The 9,826-nt window shown below is 37.8% G+C and overlaps 1 protein-coding gene and 1 long non-coding RNA gene across 4 annotated transcripts in view; one reads left to right on the forward strand and one right to left on the reverse strand.

Annotated features, from left to right (window-relative positions):
- Window positions 1–577, reverse strand: part of Cdh10 (cadherin 10) — a 198,682-nt gene extending 198,105 nt beyond the window's left edge. For all 3 annotated transcript variants that reach the window (XM_032898752.1, XM_032898751.1, XM_032898749.1), the window contains exon 1: window positions 274–577. The gene's annotated coding sequence lies outside the window, so the exon portion shown is untranslated. The remainder of the gene's footprint in view (window positions 1–273) is intronic.
- Window positions 576–9,423, forward strand: LOC116897109. The gene is made up of 3 exons (XR_004387396.1): window positions 576–753; window positions 917–974; window positions 8,771–9,423. It is a non-coding gene; the product is annotated as an uncharacterized LOC116897109 (long non-coding RNA).
- Window positions 9,424–9,826: the final 403 nt, after the last annotated feature.

Here is a 9,826-nt window from a genome sequence, read left to right on the forward strand (position 1 = left end):
GGAAACTCCACTCTGAAGACCCCCGTACTGTTGAACATAATATATTATTTATCCGGCTTCCTATTGCCTACATTGAAAGCAGTTGTTCCTGGAAACTCATCAAGAAGAGTTGCATGCTCATTTGTTTATTAAAAGGTAAAGATTTTTGGAATAATTGCTCGTATAACTTAAAAAGAAAAGCAGAAACATATTTACCCCGATATCTCCCCCCAGCAAGGGAAGAAAACGCAAGACCTTAAAGGAGTTAAAAGACAAGAGGTGAATTCTTCCTACCTTGTTTCATCAGCTTCTGGAAAACGGAAGTTGGTTCCAGCCAAATAACCCTGAAGAGACTGTCACCCTGTCCCCTTTTTGTTTGTTTTCTGCTGTTATTTTCTCTCACTGATTCTACTTCGGTCTAACTCAAGCTTTCTCTCAGCGTCACTTTTAACTCTGGACCGCAGGGAACCAAAGAAAACGGGGATGGGGGGGGCGAAGTCTCTCTCTGATTGGCTTTCATTCAGTGGTTCTGATTAAGGGAGGGGGGAAAAGGAAAGGGTGGGGGGGAAAGCCGTTCCTCACAAGGAGAGAAAGGTTCTGCTGATGGAGCTGCAGCACTCGCCATGAGAAGGTTAGAGACTGGAAGTGCCGGCTCCTGCCAGCACACAGTGATTTGCAAGTGAATGCGAGGGAGGGAGCATCCGAGAGGAGGGCTGCGCATGAAAGGCGTCCCCTCCCCCGCAGGGCAGAAAGACTCTCTGTTTCCAGCCTAAGGTAATCAGCTCCATCTAGTCCGCCTGTGTCCTTATAACACAATCCCAGAAACACGGATTCTGCGATTCTGCGATTGCTTCTTGAATTTAAAAAAAAAAAAAAATTACTTCTTTGCTTTTTTTTTTTCACCCCTCTGGCATGGATATGCCCGCACCATTCGTAGAACAGACCGTCCAAACCCAAGTATTAGCGGAGCGCCAAGCAAATGGCCATCAGACCAGGTATCCTAACAACAGAGAATATTTGGTGGGGCTGTGTGGTTTTAAATCTTTATTTTGAGGGCAAGTGAACTTTTTGGTTCTCCCAATACCTTTATTCGTTGTTTACTGTCATAAGGAGAACACACCTTACTCCTCATTTGAGAATGTCTCTGAGCAATTTTGTCTGTTTAATCATACAAGCTATGCTTTCAGTGTGTCATTAATAATTTACATATGTAATTAGTATCATTAAAATATTTAGATTTGACTCAACCATTTTTTCTCTTTTGCTTTTCAACTTTTTCTTATAAATATATTTATGTCCAAAACAGCGTACAATCTGATACCAATGCGTCTGGATGATCCCATCTGCTCCTCAACCCTTAAATTGTCCATCTCCCTATTACTCTATCTCTACATTAAAGTTTCATCAACCAGAACCTAACCAAAGATGTCAGTATAGCTCCACAAAATAGTGAACACCTTTACAGTTTTTTGGCTACATGTAGATTCCTTCTGAAAAAAAAATGCTACCTATAAATAAATCTCATATATGTAAATTATAAAAATATATAAACCAGATCAGCAATTATGAAGATCATTTCAGGCAACTGTGATTGAAAAGCAAAATAACAGTACTGAGCTGTTAAATACCTTTGCAGACATAGGCTAAGGTGCAGCAACAACACGTCTGTAGGACTCACATTCCCCTTCTCAGGCTACTGCTGTGGTAAGATGTCAAGAACCCACCCAGGACACTACTGACCAACCAGGAGATGCTTTACACGCTTAAAAGAACAAAACTAAAACAAGACAAAAGGGAAGGCACTAATGGAAGAAGGCCAGAGATTCTTAAATTTCTAGCTCACAGTAAAACACAGAAATTATTTTCACTCATTAAATGGTGTCTACAGTAGGAAAGAACTCATTTTCCTTAAACATTACAGTTGTGGATTCTAAGATGGGAATACATGCACTGACTAGGTCAAGGCTCAGCAATGCGACTCTGACAGAAATAGGTTCAGTCTTTGCCCACATTTTCCAAAGTCCCTTGCCTTCATCTTCAGTTAAAAATAAGGATTATATGTTTGCCAGGGCTGGGTGTATTTATGTCACTCAGAGGGTCTTTGATTACTACATATATGAGGATTGACATATAAAATTGTCTTTTAAGAGAAATTTTAAAGTCACATATTCTACTGTTCAATTATACAGTGTTAAATAGATTTCATGGTTCGTGCCTATTCATGAAAAATGAATGATTCTCTTACTGGATTGGTCTGTTGCATTTTATTTATTTTCCTTGAATATGAAAGTAAATGACTAGATAGTATGAAGAACGTTTAGACAACTTGAATGGCTCTAATCACGACCATAGTCAAAGGCTTGGATCTAAGGTGAAATCTCATTTGGATAATTACAATACATGCTGCATATGACATATGACCAAGGAAGTTTCCTAACAGAGCCTTCTCCTGCTCTTACATAAAGTTTTGAACTGGTAAGATTGCTTTGCCTCATGTAAGTATCAGAAGCTTTCCTGTCAACATATTTAAGGAGTCAAACTCACATGATAGATGATTCCACATTTACCTTCTGAAAGAGGAATCAAGTGCGGAGAAAAGGGGCTGGGTCCTTGGAAAATATAGCCCAGGTATTCATATCATTTATAAAGTATTATTGGCTGAAAAAGATACTGAGTGACAGTTGTCACTGAAAAGGCATGGAGAGATAGTAATTTCTCAGAAGAAAAGAACAACCCCATAGGAAGAACAACAATATCAACCAACCAGACTCCCCCGCCCCCCGAGCTTCCCGGGACTAAACCACCAAACAAAGAGTACACATGGAGTGATCGGCCCATATGGCTCCATTCACATATGAAGCAGAGGATGGATCTTGTTGACATCAAGGGCAGGAGAAGCCCTTGGTCCTGTGAAGGCTTGATGCTCCAGTGTAGGGGAATGCCAGAGTGGGGAGGCGGGAGGCAGTGGGTGGGTGAGGAAGCACCCCCATAGAAACAGAGAAAGGGCAGATGGAATAGGGGGTTTCCAGAGGGGAAACTGGGAAAAGGGATAACATTTGAAATGGAAATAAAGAAAATATCCAATTTAAAAAAAAAGAAGTCAGTGTTGTCAAGGTTGAAACACATTTACATATGAGCAACATTAAATGAATTCTGCAAGTTGGTACTGAAGGGACAAGAGAGCAGTGGGAGGGAGGGAGGAGGCGTGGTAATGAGGCAAACAGTACCCAAAATTCTAAAGTAATAAACTAAATTAAAGATCAGCATTTGAAAACGTGCCATGATTTTGCGGAAACAGCACATTTAATTAAAAACATGAGACCATGAACTCTTTGCCTTGTGTACATCGACACTGGTGAGGTGGTAAACCACCAGGCCATGGCTAGCCTCCTTGGGCTCTTAGCTATCTCAGAGCAGACCTGAATTACATGCACAGCCTGATATGTTTGTTGCTGTTCTTTGAAGGTGAGAAATGTTGGTTGCATATAAAGAGACTTACAAGTGAATTGGCTACTATCCTCCCAGAAAAAATGTGAAAAAGAATAGACCGAATAATTTTCATGTTGATTGAAAACTGGTCTCACTCACACAAACTCTTTTGATCTATATTTGTCTAAGGTGAGTGGTCCATTTAAAATACCTGAGGAAATAAGTGAAAGAAAAAAATTGGATACAAATTAGTAGAAAATAACATTTTAAATCTAATTTGTCTCCTTTTTCCTTACAGACCATGAATAACCTTTTATTTTTCCTATTTTATCTGCTATAATTTTAATGTAGAGGCCTCTTGAAAGCAACAATTTAATAAATACTGTTATTATGGAAAACTTTTCTAAATTCTTAGAAGCTCTTTGAGAAAAGACATTACTTTCAAATAAATTAACTATTTAATATAAACCATCAGGCAAACCACAGCTTTTATTTTGATTTCTTCTCCCCTAAAATGCCATTTCTTTCATCTTCCCCTTTCTCTAACCTTGCTGTTTATCAAGAAGTCCAATTACAAGACATTCTGCCCTAAGTTGAAGCTGTCAAATTAGCTTGGCAGCTCACAAATTTTCTGAAGACTTAAGACTTCCAAGTCATAGACACAGAGAATAGAATGAAAGGATCCAATAATATTTATGCCAGCTTTCTTTGTTCTCCCACCTCCCAGGAGGATGATATCTGAAGTTAATTAAACAATTATTACATATACTTGAAATTGCCCCTTCGCTAAAGACCATAACTTAGGAAATCTACTATTTTATAAAAATTTACTATATGAAAAACTGCCAACATTTTTAATCAGATGGAAATATCTCATAATCCTGTCATCTGCTCTAAAGGAAATAATATCAAGACTGATCTGATACAAATGTCTTGCAACCAGTTTTAAGGAGGAAGTTGAATTTAGTATAGAAGTATAAGCTATGACCAGAATGTTATTTCTCAAGCTTGTTATTGAGACATTAAATAGTATGGTAAATGAATTTCAAGTTTAATAGTTGATTTATTTAATAATTCGTATCATCTAGCTTAGTCCTCCTGAAGAAAAAAAGGAACATTTAAGGAAATGAACTGTGAGGTTAGTTATTCAGTAGAAACTGGCTTCGGTCCAAAGCCTCCTCTTTTAGAAAACACAAGCTATCTCCCTCATCCACATTACTAAGTATACTTCTCGCTACCTTGATGACTAAAGCCTGTGTATAGTCTATGTAGACGGTAGAAACTGTGTATTGGCTTCTTTTACTTGCCAAGTGTTGACTACCACATGGGCCAAACATAACAAAATGTACTGCTCTATGTAACTAATTTCTTTTAACATAATACACTCACAGATACTCTTGCTTCTGCACAATTTCCTTGATTTAAATGACTGGATAGCGTTTTTTTGCTCATTTTATTTATCTTTTCATCCATTGATAAAAACATAAATTGCTATTAAGCCTTGGCTACCATGAAATATACAGTAATGAGTGTGAGATTGCACATCTCTCTCTACCATATTGATTTGAACATTGTAGTGTTCACTCCCAGTCATAGGATTGATAGATTATATAATAATTATACTTTTAAGTTTTAAGGAATATCTTTAGTATTTTATAAAATGACTATGCACACCACATGTGATTTCATTTGTATATAGAACTGAAAATAGTCAACTTCAGGAAAAAAATAAAGATAGAAGGCTGTCAGAACATAAACTAGCTTTAGTGGCAGGGGCAGTGGATTGACAGAGAAAAAGATGATCTTAATCAAAAATCTACGATGTCCAATAGAAGAAACAATTTTACGTATCTACAGTATGAAACAGAACACAGTTCATAATGATATATTTTATAGTATATAGTTCCACCACAAAAGTGAATAATGAGAAGTCTTTCAACAATTGTACACCTAGACCAAAGTACATCATATACTGTGTAAATTTTTTAAAAGGTTATGCATGAATTAAATGAAAGACATTGTTTTCTCATTATATTGGCTATGTGATATAACTTTTATGTAGTACTATGGACAAATATATATGACTCCAAATAGGAAATACAGAACAGACTAAAGTATAAATAATACTAAAGTTCAACTTTGTGACCCAATGAATTTGATTGGATTTATTTAGTAAAGTAGAAATGAGGGGTTACTAACAGGAGTAGAAAATGATTCAAATACAGATGCATCACCAAAGCCCACTCCAGACATCTCAACAAAACTAGAAACCTGGGACACACTGCATGGCCTGCAAGCAGCTCATTAGTTCACATATCCCTTCTAGGTGGCTCAGTTGGTCTGAGTCTCTCTCCTATACATCAGCTAGTCTCTTTCTTCTAGATACTTCAGCTGGTCTCTGTCTATTCCCAGTGCCTAGATTTGTCTGAGAGGTTTTTTTTTTTTTGGCAGCTTGGCTTTAATTAGAATAGTTCTCAGCCATTTTTTACTGTTTATATCCTATTGGGAAGAGAGGATTCTAGTAAGTCTGTTCGTTTTCAGGGACTTCCTGAAGCTATTTTCAGTTGTTCACTTCCTGACTTTATCAACTTCTCTGCAATATTTCACTTCCCCTTACAACAGCCTATTATTTTAACCTCTTTGTAACATCTAGTCTTAAGGAGTTTCTCTCCCAAATGGAAGATTTTTAATCCTGTAGGAAATGGCTATGCAACAGTATTACACTCACACCAACTACTGGAGTAAGGCCTGGCTGGACAAACAAAGGTTCTATAAGGCAGCAGGAGGCCAAAGGTGAAAACATTTGACAAGACTGTGTTTTCAGAATGCTGTGTTCACTCATCCTATTATTATACATGGCATAGGTAACCAAACCACAGCAGTACAATCGTGACTTTATTTCTTTGTTTTACTTTCTCAGAAACAAGACAAATTGGTTCACTTCCCATCATTTTATGTCAGCACAATATGATCAATCATCATGATGAATTATTTCCTAGATGGTTCTCTTTTGCTTATTACTGTTGAAATGATGTGAATAAGGTGCTATAGGACATTTTCTGAGAAGTCTGTTCTCTAAGCTCTCGATTGTCATCTCCACTAGCTTCCTTCCCAGCTAACAAACAACAACAGCTTTACTTTCTGCAGAAATAAATTTGTTGTAGTCAGGGTTCTCTGGGGCAATGTTTCTGAACCTGTGCATTGTGACCCCCCACAGGAGTCAAATGCCACATATATACATTACTATTCATAGCAGGAAAGAATCACAGTTATAAAGTAGCAACAAAATAATTTTATGGTTGGGAGTCACCACAACAAAAGGAACTGGATTAAATTGTCACAACTTCAGAAAGGCTGATAACCATTGCTCTGGAGAATGGCATGAATAGGTATGTCTGGGTCATGGGATTAATGAGAGTGTTTACGTGTTATGGGCTGGGAGCACAACAGTAGCTGTCTACACAGTGGACAGGCTGAGAAAACAATAGCGGTTGAGTCTGTGAAGCACTATGCCTTAATAACATCAGTCTATGGGAGAAAGCTTAGTGGATTCCAGGAGAGGTATTGATTTTCATTTTACTCTGGAAGAGCGAGGAAGCTAGGCTACAATTTCACGGGAAGATGGCAACCACAACAGGTTGCAGAATTGATGCATTCGCCAGCAAGAAGAAAATACTGTTAGGCAAAATCACACTGCTCTTTACTCAGTGTAGTGAGTTGTTTTGCTGCTGCTATGTATTTAAATGCTAAATAGTGTTACCCAAGACCTGGTTGCTCTAAGAGGAGAAGAACCTTACACCATGTACCAGAGACCTCAAGAGAAGGAGAGAAGAGAAAAGTTGTCATGGGGGTAGATGGATACTGCCCACACGGCCATGAAGGCGTGACTGTTGGAGTAGGAGGGTGGCCATGTGGAACAGGGTCATTGACAGGGAAGTAGTCAATGGTATAGAGGGTTGATCTCTGCCTAGCTTTAGTGCATTAAGGCTTATTATAAATATGTTTTATATATTTTATTTGGGAACTATATGGTCTAAATGGAATAAAAAATAATCTTTTATAACAGCTCAGATTATTTATATTTGGACTACATTCAGAAGGTTCTGTCCACTCTCAAGAGAATCTTCTTCATTGATTTGAACCTGGAAATCCTCTTACTGACTGATCAAGACATATGTCTTAGTTTCTTCTAGATCCAATCTAATTAACAGCAAAGATTAACCATTGTGGCTACCAAATCTCTCTAGCTATCTTTGTTGAATATCCAATATTCTCAGTGTATATATTGAGAACTCAGTTATACCAAACAATGGTCAGTCCATTCTTCAGGAAAACACTGAAGAGAGCTAGACATTTTACTTCTAACACAATTTAAAATATAGACAATAACTCTCCATAAGTGTTTCAGATGCTAATAATGTTTGGTTTATCTATTTTATACATGAAAATGATCAGGAATTTTCCCAAGGCTACTGATTCAGAACCATGGGGGAGTCACTTTTTTTTTAAACATATTAGGATGTTTCTGAGAGCTTACATTTGAAAGCCATCCCCACCCACCCACAGTAACATGGCTTTAATGCAATCTAGAAAAGAAAAAAACTGAATTAAAGCTCAGGGTTTATAAACAAGAGATGTGTTTATGCGTCACTTATTATTTTAACACCTATGCATAATATTCAGAATCATTTCAAAACACCAGGCTATTTATAAGATTGTGGGGGAGAGCTGTAATCACAGCACTGGCTAAATAAGGGTTTAACCATCTAATGAGAGAGACAGAAATTAAGACAAATGATACCCAAAAGTAAATGAAGGGGAAGAGAGGAAGGAATTTTGCCAAGTGTGTGATGAATGTAGGAGTTACGCTTGGGGTTTCAAAGTATAGTATTACAAGTCAGATGGGTGTCAGCTTGGCTTTGTGTTCCAGCAACTGCAAGCAGGAGCAGCAATGGCTCACTGAGGACAGCACAGCTGATACCTTCCCTCCTGACTGAAAGTCTGTGCTATTACAATGGCCTTCCAGAGTTTCCAAGAGAACTGACCTAGGGGTGGGACTATTAACCCCTTTCCCATAGACTGCATTGACTAGGGAAGTCTGCTCTGCATACAAATGCCCTTCCTCTGGTTCCTCTTAGGATAATACTTTTCTTGTCTAAATGGTGGTGTGTGACCTGGTGGAAGAGGGTGGGAAGCAGTGAAACCCATGAGAGCAAATAGGAAGTGTGGAAGGATTTTTATAAAAATCAGATTCAGAAACAAATAACAACAACAAAGCAACATCAAGCCAAACAAACAGAAAACATGGATTCTTTTTTTGCTAAGTAACACATCTGGCTGTATGTGTGTGCCTTGCATGCAGATTCACAGGACTAACTCTTGGATTAATGGACTGCTGTCATGTTTGAAATTTCTTCATGCTTCTGAACCAGGTACTTTATATTTTCTTCCGGTTTTGCAACCATGGTTTTGTATTCTATCGCTTTATCGACTGTTGGGCAGTGCTGCTGCACTGAGGAGGTACCCATGGATTGAAAGGGTCCCTTCACAGGTGAACATTTGGCGAGTAATCAATGTTGACATTTAACAGACAAACACATTGATAAACCTGTTAGTCATCAGTAAACAAGGACAATGAAGTGCACTTGACTCCTATTATGTGGAAGCCAGGTCCCAGCAGCAATTTTTAATGTCAAAAAGCTGAACAAGGCCTATGTGAAATTTTTGGTAAAATTTTATTGTCCAGTATATTGGTTTTCGTTCTTTAAGTATATATTGAACAGTTCAGTGGGACAAAGATATTGCTTTGCACTGGGTAGAGCAGTGATAATCAATGGATTACCTAACTTTCAGTTTCACAGAACTCAGACTCTAGTAGAGTAAAGCACATTCAATTATGCAAATGATTTTAATACAACCCATTGAGATAAGTGCTGGAAAGGCTGGAACTTGGTTCTACTGTAACTTTTAAAGGATCTAGACCTACTGTGCACAAAGATGAATAGTATGATGGTAAAAGAGGGAAGATGTTTCCTGGATGAGGTGGGTCATGAAGAGATACCAGAACTAAGTTGGAATGACATTTGCTAAAGGAATGTATAAAACAAACAAACAAACAAACAAACAAATCTGTTCGCTGCTTGGCAGCTCCTACCTACCTACTTCCTAAGACATAAGTGGCTAAGATGCTACAACACCAGAATCGTTGTAACCACTGCAATCAGAAAGCCAGCTTATCAGATATATTCTTGACATACTAGGAATATCTTATTCATCCTGAATGTCACTGGAATAAACACCAATTCCACTATTACAATGAGCCAAATGTTAACCTTTACTTTCCTTACAAGAGCATATTGTGGATGCCAGAGTCTGAACACATAAGAAAATAAATAGATAAGTAGATACATACATAGAT

This window comes from Rattus rattus, chromosome 3 (genome assembly GCF_011064425.1).
Source record: "Rattus rattus isolate New Zealand chromosome 3, Rrattus_CSIRO_v1, whole genome shotgun sequence".
Taxonomy (NCBI): Eukaryota; Metazoa; Chordata; class Mammalia; order Rodentia; family Muridae; genus Rattus; species Rattus rattus.